Below are 22241 nucleotides of genomic sequence, written 5' to 3'. Positions count from 1 at the left end.
ATGTCTTTGGATGGTGGGAGGAAACTCACGCAGACATGGGGAGAACATGCAAATTCCATGCAGGGAGGTCCCGGGAAGTGAACCAGGTCTCCTTACTGCGAGGCAGCAGCGCTACCACTGCGCCACTGTGCCGCCCTATTAGTTTGATTTAAAGTATTATTTGGTTTATTTCCAATAGTTTGAAAATTCTCATTTACTTTCTGGATTTCAAGAGAGTTATTTAGGTTTAATAAAATTAATTTAGTTAAATTCACATTTGAGTTAAAATGTTGTGGATAATTACACAATTTTTCTGCTTTCACTAACAACTATCTATATTTGGTATTTTACAAAACAATTGTTTCATGATGCCCTGCTTTGTGCTACTTTCTTGGCAATGCTTGACAAGACTCTGAATGATGCGGAGCACTGACACTACATATTGTTTAGAAATCATAAACATTTTGATAATACTGTATTAACCAAATTTCGAAAACTAAAACCTGCTTGTCATCCTAACCTGGAATAAAGAGTACCAGATTTCAAATTTTTATTAAAAATGAAGTCTTTATAATACAATACACACAAGGAAAGGATAGTGAAGGTAACAAACAGAAAGCCAACCCTAACTGCCTTGCTGGGGCTAGCTACATTAGTTCAGGTTACTGCTGGTCAGAAGCAGCGAGTTGCCCATTTGACTACTATCCACAAACATGCACACAACTCTTCCACTCACACTCTCCGCGTCACACCATGTCGATGCCCACTGAATATTTGGTCCAATTTGATTTCTAACTTTAGGCTCAATGGATTTCTGGCAAGGGGCAGTCTGTTCAAGCCAAAGCAGAGTTTAGATAGTGTCACGCACGAGCGCTTAGGGAGCCGCGGAAGGACTCTAGAGCGAGCGCGAAACCCGAAGCCAAAAGGGAACGGATGAGACACCTAACTTCTTTTTCTTTATTTTCCTAGAAAGAAGGAAACGCCGACACCCTGACAAGGCATCACTTCAAACACCTCCCTAAATTTTCCCCGGATGACATCACACTTTTCCCAGAAGACACTGCACCTCCTTACCCAGCAATCCTCTGATTGGGGCCGGTCCAATCCCTATAAAAAGCTCCTCAGTATTCCCTGTTAGGTCGAATGTGGAATGTCGATCGGGACACTCTGTAAAAAGTTTAATTTTTGCAAACTGTTCACTATACGGGGCCGGAAACCCCAAACCTTTATCTTGTCTTTGTGCCTTCTTTTACAGTGGCGTAGTCGGCAGGATTGAAAGAATCCGAAAATGAGCGAAGGACAAGACCTGAATGCGGTCCTAACCACCCTGGCAACCCAGCTCCAGGTGCTGCAGGTGGAGCACGCAAACACAAAGCGCTTGCTGGAAGAAACCACGGCACGGTTGGATAACCAAGGGGTGGTAAGACTGGAGCCAACTAGGCCTCCGCCTCCCCCGATTCTCCCTCTTTCAGACAATGACGATATAGAATCGTACCTAGGCATCTTTGAAAGAACGGCCACCCGGAACCAGTGGCCGCGAGCGGAATGGGCTGCCATTCTCGCGCCGTACCTAAAGGGCGCTGCGCAGCGGGCTTACTATGACCTCCCCGAGGAGGAGGCCGCAAGGTATGACAAGCTCAAAGCGGAAATACTAAGTCGCTACGGCATCACCACGGACCAGCAGGCGAGTGAATGGCGGCTGTGGCGCTTCGATTTGGAGCGTCCTGTCCGCGCACAGGCGTTTGAGTTCTGGAGTAAAATGGGCCAATGGCTAAGGCCAGACGGACCCCAGGCGCGCAAGGTAGTAGAACAGGTCGCTTGCAAAGGCCTTGTGAACGCGATGCCGGATCAACTCGCCCAGCAGGTCCGTAGACACCCTTACCGGGATATGAAAGGCCTCCTGGAGGTTTTGTAATGACTTCCGGAAACTCAACCAGGTGTCCAAATTTGATGCCTATCCCATGCCTAGGGTAGATGAACTCATTGAATGGTTGGGTACCGCCCAATACTTGACTACACTTGATATGACGAAAGGGTACTGGCAAATTCCCTTAACGGAATCTGCGAAAGAGAAAACAGCCTTTTGTACCCCAAGCGTGCATTGGCAATATAAAGTCCTCCCATTTGGACTGCACGGGGTACCAGCGACTTTCCAGCGTCTGGTAGACAGAGTGCTCAGGCCCCAGCAGTCCTATTGTGCTGCTTACCTGGACGATGTTGTCGTCTATTCCAGCACCTGGGAAGAACATATTTTGCAGGTGTATGCCATTCTCGCCACGCTAGCGAAGGCCGGCCTCCGTATAAACCCCCGTAAATGTTTTTTTGGTTTAACAGAGGCCAAATATTTAGGCTACCTAGTGGGGCGGGAACAGGTAAAACCACAATGCTCCAAGATCAAAGATATCATTGAATGGCCCCGTCCGAGTACCAAGAGACAGGTGCAGGCTTTTTTGGGGTTAGCCGGGTACTGCCGCCAGTTTGTGCCCCGCTTCTCCGAAAGGGCAGCGCCCTTGACGAATTTGACAAGGAAAGGAGCTCCTTTAGCGGTGGTATGGGACGAAAAAACAGACCATGCATTCCGTGACTTAAAGTTGGCCCTGACCTCGGCACCTGTATTGAAAACCCCTGATTTTACTCTTCCCTTCATTCTCCAGACCGATGCTTCGGACACAGGCCTAGGGGCAGTGTTGAGCCAGAGCGTCGACGGTGTCGAACACCCCGTGTTTTACCTGAGCCGGAAACTGTTGGACTGGGAGACCAGGTATGCAGTGGTCGAGAGGGAGGCCTTAGCCATTAAGTGGGCGGTAACACACCTGAGGTACTACCTGTTGGGCCGGGAGTTCACCCTGGTGACGGACCATGCCGCTCTCCAATGGATGGCCCTGCACCGGTAGTTGAATCCCCGGGTCACCAGGTGGTTTTTGGACCTGCAGCCGTATAAGTTTGCCGTCACTTACCGGCGGGGTGCCCTTCAAGGCAACGCTGATGCCCTCTCCCGGGCTTACGACCTCTCGGTCCGGTACGCCCGCCCCGACGGGTCTGGGCTGAGGGGGGGGGTCATGTCACGCACGAGCGCTTAGGGAGCCGCGGAAGGACTCTAGAGCGAGCGCGAAACCCGAAGCCAAAAGGGAACGGATGAGACACCTAACTTCTTTTTCTTTATTTTCCTAGAAAGAAGGAAACGCCGACACCTTGACAAGGCATCACTTCAAACACCTCCCTAAATTTTCCCCGGATGACATCACACTTTTCCCAGAAGGCACTGCACCTACTTACCCAGCAATCCTCTGATTGGGGCCGGTCCAATCCCTATAAAAAGCTCCTCAGTATTCCCTGTTAGGTCGAATGTGGAATGTCGATCGGGACACTCTGTAAAAAGTTTAATTTTTGCAAACTGTTCACTATACGGGGCCGGAAACTCCAAACCTTTATCTTGTCTTTGTGCCTTCTTTTACAATAGATAGATAGATAGATAGATAGATAGATAGATAGATAGATAGATAGATAGATAGATAGATAGATAGATACTTTATTAATACCAAAGGGAAATTCACATACTCCAGCAGCACCTTACTAATACAAAAAAAACAATATTAAATTAAAGATTGATAATAATGCAGGTAAAAACAGACAATAACTTTATATAATGTTAACGTTTACCCCCCCCCCCCCGGGTGGAATTGAAAAGTCGCATAGTTTGGGGGAGGAACGATCTCCTCGGTCTGTCAGTGGAGCAGGACAGTGACAGCAGTCTGTCGTTGAAGCTGCTCCTCTGTCTAGAGATGACACTGTTTAGTGGATGCAGTGGATTTTTAATAATTGATAGGAGCCTGCTGAGCACCCGTCGCTCTGCCACAGATGTCAAACTGTCCAGCTCCATGCCAACATTTATTATGATAAACTCCTTACAATAATGTTGGTGCTGAAACTGCCCTCTGAAATTCTTTAGACATTTCCCTAGAGATATAAACTGCTTGTGATCCATGTATCATTGCACCCCTCAGACCTCATTTTTAGCAACAGGGCCAGGCATCTGTGATTTGACCCACACAGCTAGTCCACCATGATATTTGGCAGAGCTACTAGTATTCCACATGGGACCCTTCTGCAGTCTTCTAACAAATGTGGGATGCTCTCCTGGCCCTTTGCCAGCTCCCTGTGAGTTCTCTTTACCACTTCAATGCCCACTGGTTATTACTTTTTTATATGTTAAAGCAATACATTACACGATCACTTGCAGCTGTTTATCAACACTATCATTTGGAAGGGCTTTCCAACTACAAGGGCATGGACTCTGAATGCTATCCTGTTTTTGCTTATGTCTCTTTTGCCCTGGCAACAGCTTTTCCAGCTGAGTAACTTGTCACACCTAATGTAAATTGCGTTGTAAAATGTTTTGAGATAGTTTTTACCAGAAGGGTTCTTCATAGAATTAAAACTGAATGATCGATTCATGGATATAATATATAATATCATTTATCAACTAACTTTCCACTTAATGTGATACACATAACAACAAAAGTAGGGATTCATTTAATTGTATTTGGCCCACAAATTGACACACATAATGCTCTATTTAAATAACATAGCTTTTAAAAATAAATGGTAATACTCTTCAGAATATAATGTAATGATTTCTTCATTTGCATCTAATATAACGCTAATTGTCTGGCAAATTCAAAATGAAAACATGCTGTAATAAGTGTTGGTTAAGTTCTATCTAGCATGCTCTACTTATATTTATGATGCAAAACATGTCTGCAATTTTGCTTCTCAATGCAAATGTCAGAGAATCGGCATGAAGTAAATACCCAGCTATTTGAGCACAGCAATAACCACCAATTTTTGAGCTTTCTCAAGATAATCAGGGCAACTACCTGATTTCCCTAAAAAATCTCACATGGAATTTACTGAAGACTTAGAATTTATTGGGCACTTAGAGTTAGATTTGCAAACATACACCATTAGAGGAGTGAGTCTGCAGCCAAACAGCTGAATGACTGGCCTGTTTTGTTGTAGACAATACAACTGAAGTGTTGCTTAAGGTTATTCACATTGCATCTGACTAGAATGCTTACATGTAACTTACAGTATTTAGTAATAAAGGATTTTTTAAGTGTATGTACTGTATTTATTTACTGTAGTTACTTTAAGGACTTCATTTGATAACTGAAAACTTCTTTAAAATGTTATATACATTTTAATTAATGTCATGGTGCATCCATCCCAGCAGGTAGAAACTAGATCTGGAATACAGGGACATGCCATTTTTTCACTAGTTTGAGAAAACTGCCCATTTTTTGAAGGTTCTTACAAACTGTTAAGAGCTTTTGCCATTCATATATACAGTATAGAGATTGTACCAATGGGAACACCTTCACCTTCACAGCCATGTGGGTTCAACATTTTATAATGCAGATCACAAGTTGTTAACGCATTGTTGGACTGTTTTTAAGACTCGCTTTAGCTGCCAGAAACAGTTTTTGCAACTACTAGCTTTTTATGAAAAATAGAGGGCCCTGCACCACAGTTTATGTGTAAGCAGTCTTCCACACAGCGTACAAAGTTTAATCTGTAATGAAAAAGTTCTGTTGATAATCAGGTATCAAAGAAGGCAAAATAAATAGGTTTGGTGTCTGAATTAAAACAGTATGAGCAAAAAAGCAGAATGTACATAACAAAAATCTAACAAAAAGAATATTACTATTATATATTTGGCTGATTGTTTCATCTACAATGACAAACAAGAACAGAATGCAGTATGATTGTTTGCATATGTTTTTATAATTGGAGACATTAACAAGTGAAGTGACTTGCTCAGGATCAAGTAATGAATTAAAGGTTGGGACTGACCCAACAGCCTTGTGGATTATACAGTAAGTCACTCATTTAGACACTAATGAATATCGCTGCATCAGTCCAAAATTCTGTACAGTATAGGTGATATGCAAATATTCACTCCCTGCATTTGATCTCACCAACGTCCAATCTGAATTTTGTTTATAAAGAAAAAACAGTTTTAAGTTTTAGTCGGAAGGGATCAAGAAAGGACCCTTCAGAGGGAAATGTGTGTCTTGGGGAAGGAAATGTTGATTTCTGGGATTTGCGTTGTCAATACGGTGTGATTTCTCTATTGAGTTGTAAGTAGGGTTGCCAGATTAGAAAATTAGAAATACGGGACACTCTTAAAATCTCTCTCTATATTACTATATATATATAAATTTATAAATGCCCTGTACACACCCAGACCAATATATTATATAAAAGTAGAGACATAAGTTAAAAACATAAAGCAAGGATTTTAATGGGTTATGAGGAAAAGAAAAGTAAAATCATTTGAAAATTATTTAATGCAAACTAAAAATATCTGTAAAAGTGAAATTATTTGAAAATATTTATTTAATGCAGACAACAGAGAAATATTATTATTATTTAATACAGGTAGAAGAAAAGTGGGCCGTGGCAAGTAGTAACAACACACTTTGTTGACCCTGTATGTTGCAATGCTGATACAGAACTGCACAGCTGTGTGGCTGGAGAGCAAAACAGTAACAGTGTCGTGTCTTCAGCCAACCATAGCAACTGAACAAGTTGCAGACAGGCAGTAAACAGTAGTTTCCTCGTTACATTTGGGTTATTTTCATCAAGAGCATCTGAGAAAAGAAAGTATAAAAAAAGTACCGTAAGAAGGTAGTAAATATATATTTTTATTACGAAATTTGAAAATGAACTAAATACGGGATATTTGGGTGTCATTGAAAGGTCGCTACGGGATAGGGGACAAAATTATCAAATATGGGACATGTCCCGTATATATGGGATGTCTGACAACCCTAGTTGTAAGATAAAATATAGGAGAGAGATAAAGATTTGGTTTACCTGGAAGGTGAACCCTTTATATTTTTGACAAAAGAAAAAAATCATAAAATATGGAAGACTTTTCAGATACGAGTTATCTGTTTGACTTGGTCAAGATGGTGGCACAACCCTTAAAAGAGGAGGTCAGACCAGAAGTGGGAGATCCAAGAAACCATAACCAGGAAGTGATGTCACTGTTGCTGCCAGCTGTCAGATCCGCAAGGAAGAGAGGAGGAGAAGTATTAGGCAATGGCGCAAATCCATGACTCAGGGTGGAATTACAATTAGATAAGCCTTCAAGTTGTCTCCCAAGCACAAGTGTGTGACAAAGTGTAGCCGAGGTCCTGAAAGTTGAAGCACAAAAGACACTTTCTCTTTTAATTAAATGGAAGAAAAACATGTGCTTGATGATGACAGGGTTTCAGGGTAACTAATGACTATCAAGTCAGCTAAGCCAATATTATAGATGAACGCACACAGGCTGAAAAAATAAAGTTCTCTGCCAAGAAGACAGTGAGGATATTTTTCAATTCAATTTATTCATATATACTGTTTGCCTCTGAGGACTCTGATTTATGCACATACAACAGTTAAAGAAAAGTATAAAACCAAGAAACATTTACAAGTAAATAAATTAAAATGCACATTTCATTTAAGTCTGCGGTAATAGAGTGTTAAAAAGATTTATACAGCTTGTCCTGACTGATCCCAAAATAGAAACTTAGGAACCATCAGTCTATCAAATGATGCAAAACTTAGAAGTTAGCAGAGAGAGGTAAATAAGAAGGTAAGATGTCACCTCTGAGAAAGAAAATTCAGGTGATTTGAAGATTAAAAAGTCAATTGTGGAGGTCTCTGTTAGGCCACAGTATGTTTAATTTATTCCTGTAGAAGTGTTTGTGGAAACAGCTATTTAGAGAATAAACATGACTAGAGCGATAAAGAGCATGCCTGTTAAGAATGCAATTATGCATTCATCAATCAATTTGTTTTCTGAGTCAAAAGGTATGCATTGTGTTCATAATAATTACTTATAAACTCTTTGAAATCACTTCAGTGAAATCACACACATGTACAAGAAAACTCCCACATATGAAATACTGCTCAAACGTATTTTGATGTCTAGTTATGCATAACATAAAGCTCTCTAGGCCAAAAAAATGACATTTTTAGGCCATTTTGGGACCATATTTGTGCAGGAAATTACACCCTTATGATAAAGAGTAAACCAATAGTTTACTTAGCAAAAATAATCAGAAGGAATTAAAGTTATGCAATGCTATATCAACTGACCCCAGGGAACACTTTTCACAAAATTTCGAAAAAACACTCCCAAGAGACACTCCCTGACGGTTAAAAATGATAACTTTCAAGCATAAGCATGTGAGGTATTCTTTAAGACTATTTCAAAATCAGTGATCACAAATATGATGTTATTTTTCATTTTTGAGTCTTTACTTGACATCTAGTCCTCTATTTCTATTACAATTAAGAAGACTTTAGTTAAATCGAAACACACATTTTCAAATTACACACTACTCTTGTTTATTATGTACTTCTGCATCATTTCTGATAAATACCCCTTAATTATGGTGGCATTTGCTAATTCATACTTTTTTCCAATTTGTAATAACTTTATTTAATAGAATTTATTGAAATTAAAAATATCATGTTATATGTTTCTGGCAATCTTACTGACTTGAAGAATGCTCATTTATTTTTATGATGTCACCCAATAGAGCTCTCTATTCTAGTACTGTAGGGCTCAAATGGAATAAGTCCATTGGAAAGCAGACCCTAGTGACCCTGTGTTCGGATTCAGTGAGTTGGAAAATGGATGGATGGATGGAAAGAAGAGACACTTGCAGTCAGAAGCCCAATTAGCTATTTGAGCCAATGGTGTTCTCCTTTGGCTCCCCTGCCTATGATGGTGGGTTTCCATGTGGGGTATAATTCATTTTCATCCTGAGAGCCCAATGGAGACATACTGTGAAAGGAGTGCTGTCCCACTGGGTTCTTAAGGAAGCAATTGAAGCAAACCTGGTTATGCTACTTTTGTTCATGAAACTCCTTCTGTCCTAATTTTCAGATTCTGAATACTAAGCAGGGCTTTTTGATTTCCACCCATTTATCTGAGGAGGCTTCTTTGGTTCTTCTTTGTGATAGTCCCTAATTATATTTCCATACATTGCTTCAGGACTGTTCATTTGGAGAATTACACCTTGTCACTCTCAATTTTAATGTGTCTCTTCTTTCTGTGTAGTTTGATATTGTAACGTTTGTGATGCTGTTTGCTTCTGAAGCTGATTGATGGTAAAATCTTGTTGCCAGGCATGGTCCAAAGTTCCACTAAAATGATTTTTTGATTTTACTTTTTATTTACAGCTTTGCTTCTTATTATACTGATAAAGTGGCATATTTCATACTCTATTATAATCTTGCTGGCTCTGCATAGTTCAGCTAAGTATTTCACTTTTTGTTTAAGAACACTGAGAATTATACAGAGCATACCATCATTACAGAAAGGATTTCGTAGAATTTGATAAATGGGAATTTAAATTAATTGTAATTAAGGTTTATTGTGCATTCTCATTTCCTTATTATTGTCCTATCAGGCATATATCTATATATATAAAATCCAACGTCTGTCTGTCTGTATGTTTGTCCGCTTTCCACAAGAGAACTTCTTAACGGATTTAGATCGGGTGTTTTTCTGTAATTTGTTTGAACATTCTGGTTGATTTTGTGACTTCTTTCATCGCACTACATATCATAGTTCACTTGCGGTACCGATTTATTTGCGCGAATCCGAGAGAGACGCAGCAGGCTAAGGGGAGGGGGGAGGGGGGCGGGGGCCCTCCTCACTCACCCATGAGCCTCGGGCGTATCTTACATCCGCTTACTCTAGCAAATGAGAGAACTGCTTAACGGATTTAGATCGGGTTTTTTTTAGGATTTGCTTGAACATTCCGGTTGATTTTGCGACTTCTCTTATCACGCTAATAATCATATTTCGCTTGCAATATATTCGCACTAATACGAGACAGAGGCTGCAGGCCAAGGGGAGGGGGAAGAGTGACATCAGAAGTGGGGAGTCGGTCTACCTCTGCATTTTGGAGTGTACCTTGCCTCTGATTAGCTAGCGATACCTTTTTGTTGGGTTCTGTGATTTTGTCCTGTTTCACTACTACGCGGGTGGAGCCGCGAGGGTTGGCTAGTTTTATATAAACAGTATTTATGTATATCAAAAAAGTCAGACAGCTTCAAGTCTATGCTGTAACTGCATATAGTGGCTATAAAAGGTATCTACCCTTTTAGAAGTTTTTCACATTTTATTATTATACAATATTGAATTACAGTGCATTTAATTTGACTTTTTTGACAGTGATCTACATAAAAGACTCTTTAATGTCAAAGTGAAAACAGATCTATGCAAAGTAGTGTAAGTTAATTAGAAATATGAAACAGAAAATAATTGATCACATTAGTATTCAAAGTAGATGCTTATATATGATCTTTTTTGCAATGTTCCAGCCCATGAGAGGTTTGGTGTTTAATACTATTTCTCCTGAAGAAAAAACAAATGTAAGAATTACAGTGCTGTCCTTAGCATTGTTATAACTTAATGTGGGGTACAGTGCCTCATTGAAAATCTCCTCAAGAATCCTCTATTGATTTGAGAATACTTTCAATTCCACTACAACATGGGCAGTTTTCAGTGCTTCTGTGCTGATAAGTCTAAAGTCAGAGTGGTCAGCAGATATTTATTTTGCTCATTCCATACCTTCTGCTGAAAATCATTCCTCTGCTTTAGCATATCACTGGTGCTTTATGGGCTGGTTTCCCACTGCAGCTTCCAGATTCTCAGCTGAAAAATGGCTCTCTGTGTCTTTGATTATCAGCAATGAGTTTTTTGGTTATCAGATATGGGACTGCATTTTGCAATTTTTTTTCAAAATGAAAAGTTTCATTATAGTAAGCTGCTTTATTTTCTTTGACATTTTTCATAAATACAAGAGAAAGAGTATAGAACTGTGGATATGAAAGCAAAATCCTTTCAAAAGTCTGGCATCCCGACTGTGACAATATCATCTATCAATGTCCCAAACCATTGTATTGTGCCAAAAAAGGAATACTTCAGTAACCAATAAAACAAGATGCATGTGTGGAAACATTTGGAGATGCATTTGGAGTGTTTTGTATGAAAACACAAGTGAACGTTTCATGGTTGGTGAGAAAGATTACATACTCTGCATACATGCATGGGTGCCAGTAATACGCTACCATGAGGGAGTGAGGGAGACACACTGCATTTCATGATGTATTAGGCTACCAGCACTAATACTGATAAAATGTCAGTCAAATAATGTCTATAAAAACACACAAACTGAAGATCTATCAGCATACTGTCCACAATACAGCCACCAAAAGATATGTCATCATCAAATACTGAACACTGAAAGCAGAAATTCAGAAGAATATTAGTAAATTTCCAATTTTTCCTCACTGAGACAAGCAGTGAATCATATTGTACATAAGTAATAAATTTGATTCATTATAACGGTGATGACTATTCCCAAATAGCAAGATATTCAAGTTCATGCATTCTTTGAACTGAAACACAAAAAATTCACTAATGGGTTTCTTAAAGGGCTATAGCCTTCAAGAACCAAAGAAGATCTGAAAAGTTCAGGCTGCACACTAGTACATATGAGCGAAGGTATGCCAGGAACATAGCAGAGTTGAAAGGCCTGCCCCAGCAATCAAGAAACTTGCTAGTGGCACCAGGTACCAAGAAAATTTCACATACTCCAAAGAGAAATTTGGAAAAATAGAAAAGAACTTGCATTACATTTATCAGAGAAATTAAAGAAAACTAAATTATGATAAGTTGCATATGTTGTGAAGGATGGCTGGGGACCATGCCCTGTTGGGAAGCCTGGGACAGCAGGGGACCAAGAAAAGGGCAAGCCATTCCCCAGGAAAGGAAAGGACAGCCACCCTGGGTTACATCAGGGCCACTAGCATGGAGCAAGCCTGTTGGGTTATGTGGCCACCATCAGAGGCTGCTGGGATAATTCCGGAGCCGTGGTCTGCAGTACTTCCACCTCACCAGAAGTGCTGCCAGAAAAAGAGCCATATTCAAAACGCAGCACTTCCGCCACAACCAGGAGTACTGCTGAGACTTAATTGAGGAACACCTGGAGTACTTCCGGGTGTGGTATAAAAGGGGCCGCCTCACTCCACTCAGGAAGCCGGAGTCAGGTGGAATAGGACAAAGCTTGCAGGAGAGGAGTGGAGGCGTTGAAGAAGAGAAGAAAAGAAAAGAAAGATAAAAGATAAGGACTGAGTTATTCAAAGTAATTGTGGTTGCGTTGTTTGTTGCAGGAAAAAAAAATTAACAGTGTGTATTTGGGGACATTCTGACTCCGTCTGTCTGTGTCCAGGGGTCAAACTCCACAATGTTAAATTATTTGTTGTGGACAGGTGATACAGATCTGGTGAAAAGGGTGTGAGACTTCCAAACAGAACCCACAAAACAGTCCGAAACCTTCATTAGCGTGCCTAGAAATAGCCTCACACTCAGGAGTTAGCCCTCAACCATCAAAGGCAGGCCTGCACTTTTAATGTCCCAAAATATACCAAAACTGCCTTTCAAAGGAGAGGAAATATCAAACCTTTGGCTTGATAAGACAAATCCAATCAAGAATCTTTATAAATTTAGTGTTTATTACAGGAAAACAAAAATAGAAAAATATGGCATAAAAGGGATAAAAAGAATTTGTCTAAAAAAGCAATCCAAAGTGAATACGTTTCAAAATCCAAAATACAATACAGTAATCCCTCCTCCATCACGGGGGTTGCGTTCCAGAGCCACCCGCGAAATAAGAAAATCCGCGAAGTAGAAACCATATGTTTATATGGTTATTTTTATATTGTCATGCTTGGGTCACAGATTTGCGCAGAAACACAGGAGGTTGTAGAGAGACAGGAACGTTATTCAAACACTGCAAACAAACATTTGTCTCTTTTTCAAAAGTTTAAAACTGTGCTCCATGACAAGACAGAGATGACAGTTCCATCTCACAATTAAAAGAATGCAAACATATCTTCCTCTTCAAAGGAAACAGAGAGGAAAGCAAATCAATAGGGCTGTTTGGCTTTTAAGTATGCGAAGCACCGCGGCACAAAGCTGTTGAAGGCGGCAGCTCACACCCCCTCCGTCAGGAGCAGAGAGAGAGAGAGACAGTGAAAAACAAAGTCAAAAATCAATAGATAGATTAGATAGATACTTTACGTGCCCTTTGAGCTTTTAAGTATTCAAAGCACCGTGCAGCATGTCGCTTCACGAAGCAGCTGCACAGAAGGTAGCAACGTGAAGATAATCTTTCAGCATTTTTAGACGAGCGTCCGTATCGTCTAGGTGTGCGAACAGCCCCCCTGCTCACACCCCCTACGTCAGGATCAGAGAAAGTCAGCGCAAGAGAGAGAGAGAGAACAGTAAGTTGGGTAGCTTCTCAGCCATCTGCCAATAGCGTCCCTTGTATGAAATCAACTGGGGCAAACCAACTGAGGAAGCATGTACCAGAAATTAAAAGACCCATTGTCCTCAGAAATCCGCGAACCAGCAAAAAAATCCGCGATATATATTTAAATATGCTTACATATAAAATCCGCGATAGAGTGAAGCCGCGAAAGGCGAAGCGCGATATAGCGAGGGATCACTGTAATCCAAAAACAGAAGCAAAAATTCGCAAAACTAGAAAATCAAAGGAAGCCAATACTCACAACATAACGCAGATAACGCTCAATGATCCACTGAATAAATAAAGTCTGAGTAGTGACATCAAGCATGGCACATATATATTCAATAAAAAAATAACACTTTTAACAGACACAGGATACATAAAAATTATACAAAATACTTTTAAAACAATGAAAACAAAAAAAAGAAAAAAACACAAGCTAGGGAAATATTCCTTGCTGTAACATAATATTGAAGTTATTTTACTAATTATTTAATTGTTGTACAGCAGTGCCATCTGCTGGGAGATTGGGAGGCAGTGCCCCACGTGCCCATAATGCAGAGATTCCACTGCACAACACACAACTTGTCAGAACTGGCCTACAATGACAGCAGACAATGATTTCTACACCTGTCACCTAAGAACAGGAAGGAAAAGCTTCATGGGGCATAGGATAACCAAAGATTGAAGATTGTTAAAATATTGATTGGTCTGATGAATTTCATTTTCTGCTGTGACATGTAGGTGGTAGGGTAAAACTTTGATGTAAAATACAAATCCATAGATCCATCTTGCCAAGTGTCAACAGTACAGGCTGATGGTCATAGTACAATGGCGTGGGGAATGTTAAGTTCATTATAAGCAAACTCTATACTTTTGATATGAATAACTCTCAAAGGATGATGTGCCATATCACAAAGCACACATCATTTTAAATGGGTTCCATGAACATGGCAGGGGCTTCAGTCAATACACAATCCCAAATCTCAATCCAATATCATTTCTTTGGTATGAGGTGGAATGGATGGTTTGTGTGGTTGAAAAATCTGCAGGAGCTGTATGATGTTGCTGAGTCAGCATGGGCCAACATCCTTAAGGAACGTGTTCAGCACCATTTGAACCCATGCCTCAAAGATTTCAAGGTGTTCTTGAGGCAAAGGAGCATCCTACAAGTACTAGATTGTTGTATATAATAAATAAATGCAATATTATATCGTCAGGACAGGAGAGTAGTCACAGAATTGTCTTTAAATGGCTCGGTTACATGGAGGGACAGGAAGGGATGAAACCTAGGACCAGAAGTTCAATATAATTGTCTGAAAATCTTCATAACAATATGGAGTATTCTTCACCCCAGCACCCCCATATAATCTGATGATCTGGAAAGAAATGGAGACAGACTCCTATAGAAAAAGAGAGCGCAAGAGAGAAGAAAATCTTTTATAATGGCAGTGTCTACCATGCTGACAGTGTATGGGTTCTGCATTGGACTGGTTCCAGTTATAACTTTCTGACTCCTTGTCTTCTCTACAGAAACTCTCCAGATGTTTACCCCTAAGGATCAGATTAGATAGCCCAGATGAAACAACACCATATAGGACCAGTAGGTGACGGAGGAAGGTTGGTGTGATAGGCTCTCCCTTAAATTATTTTTCCTTTAGTTTTAGTGCCTAACTGCATTAAATGGAGTCTGTATAGCTACCTAATATACAGCATATATATATATATATATATATAATCTGCTACCGTGGCTGTCCATTTGTCTGTCCAGGATTTTAAATCACATGTAGCTCACAAAAACGTTTGACCTATGGACCTAAAATTTGGTACATATACACTACATGATGTCTACTATCTGCTTTTGGGGTGACGATTGACCTCCAAGGTTATTCCTCTTTTTATTTTTATTTTATTTTATTGTAGAATCAACTCTCAGCAGCGGCCAGCAGGGGCAGCCGTGCGGCGCCGTTCTCATCCCTACCACCTTCAGCGTCACTTCCTCTACCTCTTCATATCTTAAATCATTCTTGAGGCAGATTGAAGACTTAAGTGCCAGCTTAACTGAAACATTAAGGAAAACATACTAAATAATTGCAACACAAACACAGACTGAATCAGTTTTAACGCAAAAAGATGCCAACGGAAGAGTAGAAGAAGCAGGCTGCTAGGGTGGAGAAAAGAAGACCTGCTCAGGAAGAAGCAAGCGCATCAACCTCTGAGCAAACGAATTCTAAACGTACAGAGAAAGAGGAGGAAAACTAAGAATGCTCAAGTCAAGTGTATTCACAGCACGTTAACGTGCAGTCTGCCGTTACTGGTACAGCATAAAGCTGAATGTGTCAATGTGTGCATTTGGAAATCCACACCCATGAAGCAGTCCTTTCCAAATTTTTCACAGATTCCCCATTTGTACAGGAGAAGACCATAGACTGTGTTTTGTTTCAAAAGGTTTCCCCAATAAAGTGGTGGCACCTGCACTGTATGAGGGACGTGCCCCTGGGAGGCATTGTTGAGACTTGGCAAAAGGTATATAAAGTTGCTCCCCGTTTAGTTTTGGTTTGGGGCCAAAATGTTTTCCCCTTGGGAATTTATTTAGTGACTGCTCCTGCACATCATTTCACCTTTTCTAGCATAACATGCTGTATATTAAGAAAATTAGATAAATATACATATGCAGTACACACACATCATATGCATGTATTTGTTTAAACTGTATGAAGAAAGCGTACGTCTAGAGAAATGGACATCAAAATTCTTCAGTATTACTTAGAAATGATAAAGAATATTTTAAAGCTCATAGGGGTTTCACTGCTTGGCTAATATTTCTGGGTCACACCACATTCAAGAGATAACAGAGATAAAGCTAGGAAAGATTGAAGTAGCAGTGCAAATAAAAGATAAAAAAGGACCATGTGAAATAACACAACAAAGAGTGTTAAAAAATAACAAGAGGTAAAATGAGGCAGACACTAACAGAAGGGGTCAAAAATAATTGGAACATCAGAGAATATATGTGGGGGGAGCTTTACTGAAATCTTGAAAACTTGGATATTGCCTTAAACTGGCTGTTATGTGATACAATCTGTAAAGTCTACATGCCACATGACTGCTTATAAACATTTTTTTAATGTATGTGTAATTTTCATTCAAATTCTCACTGGATGAATAAAAGAATACCTTTGAAAAAACAAAAGTAGTTAAAAATAAATAACAATATTCCATTGTGATTATTGACTGTCAACTTGTGGATTCAGAACATGGACCCGTTTTATAATTCTTTTTGTTAAAATGTGTATTTTTATGGGCTTTTCTTTTCCATAAAAGAACAATATTACAGAGCAATATAAGGTTTTTTGTATTTTAATTTTAAAGTAAATGCAAAGAAATCTTGAGCTGTGATCAAAAGGGAAATAAGTTAGATGAGGCTTTATTTCAAATGGATATAAATGCCATTGAAATTAATTGAAAAAGCACATGCAGTGCTCTAGCCATGCTTTAAATGCAAAGATATGAGGTTCAAAAATCACAATAAAGATTAATTTAATAATCAGATTCAAAAACTGATTAAACAGATGATGAGGTAGGTCTTCATGTGGATTAAGCTGTTATAAGTAGGCACCGGCAATGCAATGTGTGGCTGTAGGGGAAACAAAAGCTTGATGGAGACCCGCTGCAGTCTTTCATGCCCTTCCCTGCATTACAATGTGCTTTCAGTAGGAGTCACTAAATACCATCTGAGCATAGATAGATAGACAGATCTTTATTTGTCCATGGGACTTTTCATAAAAGCTTCTTTAAATAATTAAATACATAAGTATGCCCAGGAGGACCAGAGGAGGGCTCATGGATCCTCCGGAACACAAGGGGGCGTCCTCCCTGGTTGCTGTAGGGACCACGGGTACAGAGCTGGGAAGCTCATCCCTGTAGGGGCCCGTGGTCACCGCCAGGGGGCGCCCCAATGCCTTGGGAGTGTTGGACCTCAGTACTTCCGCCACACCGGGAAGTGCTGGGAGGAAGAGAATTGGAGGCACCTGGTGGACTTCCGGTTTCACCGCTGGAGCTTCCGCCACACAGGGGTGTGGCTACGAGCCCTCAGGATGCAGCTGGAGCCCTTCTGGGGTGAATAAAAGGGGCTGCCTCCCTCCAGTAAGGGGCAGAGAGGAGTGGAGGCGGTCCAGAGACTAAAAGGCATTGTGTTGTGGCCAAGGACTTGAGGGGTGATTGGTGCTGAGGCACTGGGTTTGTTCACTTTCCTTGTAAATATCATGATGAATAAACGTGTGTGTGGTGAAACCATCGTGTCTACCTGTCTGTGTCCGGGCTGTTCCCCACAATGGCATCCCAGATGGGACTCTCTGCCTGGTACAAGGCAGGGACCCCCAAAAAATAATTTTGTGGGCAGTCCGGAGCAGCAGGTTAGCCCACACACGCGCCGCGGGAGCGGCGCTTGCACAACCCCGCGTGAGCGAATCATCTCGCGGCCCGCCACCGGTCCACTAAACGGCCAGATTCTCCTGGTGCAGGGAAAAGATCAAGGATGTTGCCGGAGTGCAGCAAGCTCCAGCAGGCACACTGTCACCAAGGACGTCCGAGACAGCAGCGCGGTGAGGACGGCGCCTCAGAGAAGCAAGTGAGTGCCCTGCCCAATGGCGATCGGCCCCGCGGGGGGCAAACTTACCTTTTGTGTCACAAGCAGGGACTGCCTGGGTCTGCGTCAGTGGCAGCGGTATGCCAATCCTCAGGCTGTCGTCGGCGCCGAAGCGGCAGCAGGCAGTGCCACGAGAACGGAGTCGCTGCAGCTCGACAAGCTGCAGCAGCTTCTAGACTCCAGGAAGGCACGTCGCCGCACCAGGAGAAAGAGAAACAGAGCCAAAATGGCCACTGACCGGAAGTCACTCCCAGTGACAGGCTCGGGATTGGGCGGTGTGTCTTGCAGGTCTGCCGATGATTGGATGGAGGCGGGCCCAAGGAATGTCAATCCCGGGCCGAGGAAGGACCCGACGGGGCCTGTGGGAAGGCCCCACAGAGAGCAGTTCACTCTTCTGAACCCCTCTTAAACAGTGATACACTGGGAAACAAGTAACAGTTGTTTTTTACCTCCTCTTTGCTCGATCAGCTACTGGCTTGCTGCTGCTTCCGTTCTGCGTGATCGGCATTTCGGGCGGTGCTTCGAACATTTAAAAGCCTGTACAGCACCTGTGCTTTTGTCCTCAAACACTATGTGATGTCTTTTTGCTTTTCCGTTATTTCACCAAGTAATATTTTCAGTTTGTTTGTGTTAATGCGATCTTTACTCTCATTTTTTGGGACTTTCGAATTTTCCTACTTCCATTTTCTCTAACCCGCTCTGCATGTGTATTACGAGACTTGCTTACAAAGGTTGAAAGTATGACGTGACGTGCTTGTCTCGCGGGATGTGAAAGCGTCTGTCTGTCTCACTGCAAAAGATCACGTCTCGTCGCCGGGATAAAGTCTTGTCCCAAGATTTTTTTATATAATAGAGAGAAATAATCCTCACAGTGCTGTCAGGTGAGAATAAGCCTTTTGGAGCAGACAAACAATTGCAGGCTCCACTCCAATCTTTGTGCAATAGGGAAACTGCAGTGGGCCCAGGTGGTCTACCACAAGAGGGCTCATATAGTCCAGGACAAGCCTCTCAAAAGTCTTCATGATGTCAGACATAAGTGGAAGAAGAACAATGCAGGATGTTTTCCAGTGCATTTGTGCAATTCAACCTAAGCCTAAATCTACTTAGCCATTAACCAAAACAGGTCATTCTTAAACTCATGTATAGTTTATCTTCATGGATCAGGTTTTAGGTCTGTTTTTGCAATTTGTTTTATTTTTCCATGGTAGGAGCAATACATTTTCCCCATACAAAACAGTAGAAAACATAAGTAATTTATGTTGCTGCAAGGAAACTGTTGCAGTGAAAAAGGGAATTATTATCCTGTCCAAGTCAAGTATTTTAAAAGCACAGACCCTACTGACACATCAAATGATTAGGCGCTCAAACTGATTTCCTGGCTGTAAATTTAGATTTTTAGATGCTATTAGCAGGGCTTGTCTCGATAAAAAAAATACTTTTTTCCCATTTTCTACATTTATTGCATCATGTGATGTGCCTGATTTACAGGCATCTGCAGTCAAACTGCTACCATTCACTAAAGCTTTATATACAAACAAGAGTTTTTGTAGATTGTTCTCCTAAAATACGTACATTAGACCTCACACTAAAGCTAGACTTGGAATATATTTTAAAATCCTGCAGCTTCTGCCTTTATCTGTCTCCCTGCAGGCGATATGTTACAGTTCAGTGTGCATCATGAGCTGCAAAAGCGCTGGAGCATTTAGGAAACATTACTGATTCTAAACAGCAAGGAGACGAAACATGCTCTACAAATGTATTTAATGCAGGAGCTCGAGAGCGCAAGAAGAGGTATCCTTTAATGGTGGTCTTCACCATTGTAGGTCAGCTTTGAATAATCAATAGCTGTGCCCACAAAATTACCTTTTCAACCAAGCTTTAGGAAAACAATCAGATGTTATAACACTTTAAAAAGCAGAATGCTGTATTCAAGCTTTGTTCCAGAGAGTGCACTTGATGGCATGTGTTACTATTTATTAGTCAATTTTTCAGATATTTATAATATATTAAAATGTGTCTGTCTATGTTTTGTGGATACAGGTAAGTAAGCAAATACTAAATTCTGTATTTTGTAACTAAACATAGAATGTAATCAACTTTGTTGTCCAAACATACATTTCAAGAAATGTCTATTTATTGGAATGATGGTTTACAGGATAGTGCTGCCAGCTTATGGATCCAATGTTTGAAAAGAGGGTATGGACATTGTCTGTGTGGAGTCTCATTTTCTGTCCATGTCTGTATTTATTTCCCTCTGATTTTCCTCCCATATTTCCAAGGATGTAAGTTTGAGCATATGCATGTTAAGAGTGAGACCTGCCATGGACTACCAATAAGTCGAGGGCTGCTTCTTGATTTGTTCCCAGTGCTACATGGGCAGGCTCCAGCCTGTTTCTACCCAGAATTGGAATAAGCACATTTGCAAAGTTTATATTATTTCAATTTATGCAAATTCATGTTACAGATGTTTATAGGACATTGACATCTATCTATCTATCTATCTATCTATCTATCTATCTATCTATCTATCTATCTATCTATCTATCTATCTATCTATCTATCTATCTATCTATCTATCTATTGTATGCAGAAACATTGCACAGATATTTCTATAGATGGATAAATGCCAGCATTAGGCACCTCAAACCAGCATTTAAACAGATTAAAGTAGCATTTTAAAGATGACCATAACAAGCACTTAGACAGATAGATAGATAGATAGATAGATAGATAGATAGATAGATAGATAGATAGATAGATAGATAGATAGATAGATAGATAGATAGATAGATAGATAGATAGATAGATTCTGCTGCTGCTACTACTACAGGTAATACTACTACTGTTATTATAAATGGCAACATTCAAAAATAGTCACATTTTAACGGAAAGCCATACATATTTTTGTAGCATTTGCAAAGCCAACATTTCAACTTACATGTTGGGAATATTCATAAATCAATACTTTTCTGAAGGATGTTGGTAACAGTGCAAGCTATAAAGAACAAATTGTGAACAATTAAAAGCAAAAGGGTTCTGATAATGACAAAACAGCTCCAAATGCATAATTTAATATAGAATTTTGAGGCAGTTGTATTAGCCCCCTGCAGAGGAAACATCAACCTGCATCCATTAGTAATGTTTTATTGTAATGTAAATTATCTTTCTAGTGGAGGGGAACAGGGAAGGCCTGGACAGCAGCTGGTATTATAGCATTGTGTAATTGTCAGCAGGCCTGACAAGTTAATACTTGGTCTGTGAACTGTTGAGACACCCAGCTGTACCATCAAACAATACTTCATGATCTTCAATACAGCCACATTCAGAACCAATAAATGTTACATCTGACAAGACAGACACTGATATCCCTTGATAAAATGCATTTTCTGCTTGACAAGCTGGTCATTTCTCTGTATACTTGATGAATTTAGCAGAGGCTCGATGTTAACTGTCAATTGCATTTAAACCTGCAATGCTGCCTTACTTATTTAGTTGTTTAATTGTTTATCTTTAAGGTTAGCAATTTAGTAGAAAAATGCTGGTGAAAAATAATACAATAGTTTCTAATTCTAAGTCACCCTAAACAGGTATGAAGAGAACCATTGTGTCCCAAGAGATGACAAAATAAAATAATTTGGTTGTTACTGTGGCACAGTGGCCTGGTATTATTGCATCACAAGCCTATAGATTTTGTTTCAACTATCAGGCTGGAAACTGTCAATGTGATGCTTGTCTGTCCTCACAACATTTCTCTAGTTTCCTCCTTATCCCAAATACATGCATGTTAAATTTGCTGGGGACTCTAAATTTACCCGATGTGATACATTGATGGAGTCTGTAAGTGTGCCCTGTGATGGGTTGATGCCATGGCCAGGGTTGGTTGTTGTCTTGCACCCAGTTGTGATGCAGTCTCTCCTACTGTCCTGTAATAGAATGGATTGATCAAATTCTCTCAATCCAGTTTCGGAAAACAAGACTATACACATCTACATAACGGATACTGTACCTAACATCTTAGATAATAATAATGAACAGGAGTAGGGATGTTGTTAGTACAAAAACAAAATGGGCTTCACATAACCTTATCAATGACACTTCTGCAAGGTACTCACTGTTTTCATTAATTTTTCATTATTCTATGTGTTTCCAGAATCCACTGAGACTAGATGTAAGTCACAGGAACCAACTGAGTATCAGGCACAATGCACCTTGCAACCCTGAGGAGTTAG

This window comes from Erpetoichthys calabaricus, chromosome 10 (assembly GCF_900747795.2).
Source record: "Erpetoichthys calabaricus chromosome 10, fErpCal1.3, whole genome shotgun sequence".
Classification (NCBI taxonomy): Eukaryota; Metazoa; Chordata; class Cladistia; order Polypteriformes; family Polypteridae; genus Erpetoichthys; species Erpetoichthys calabaricus.
Note: the sequence above shows the minus strand (reverse complement) of the source record.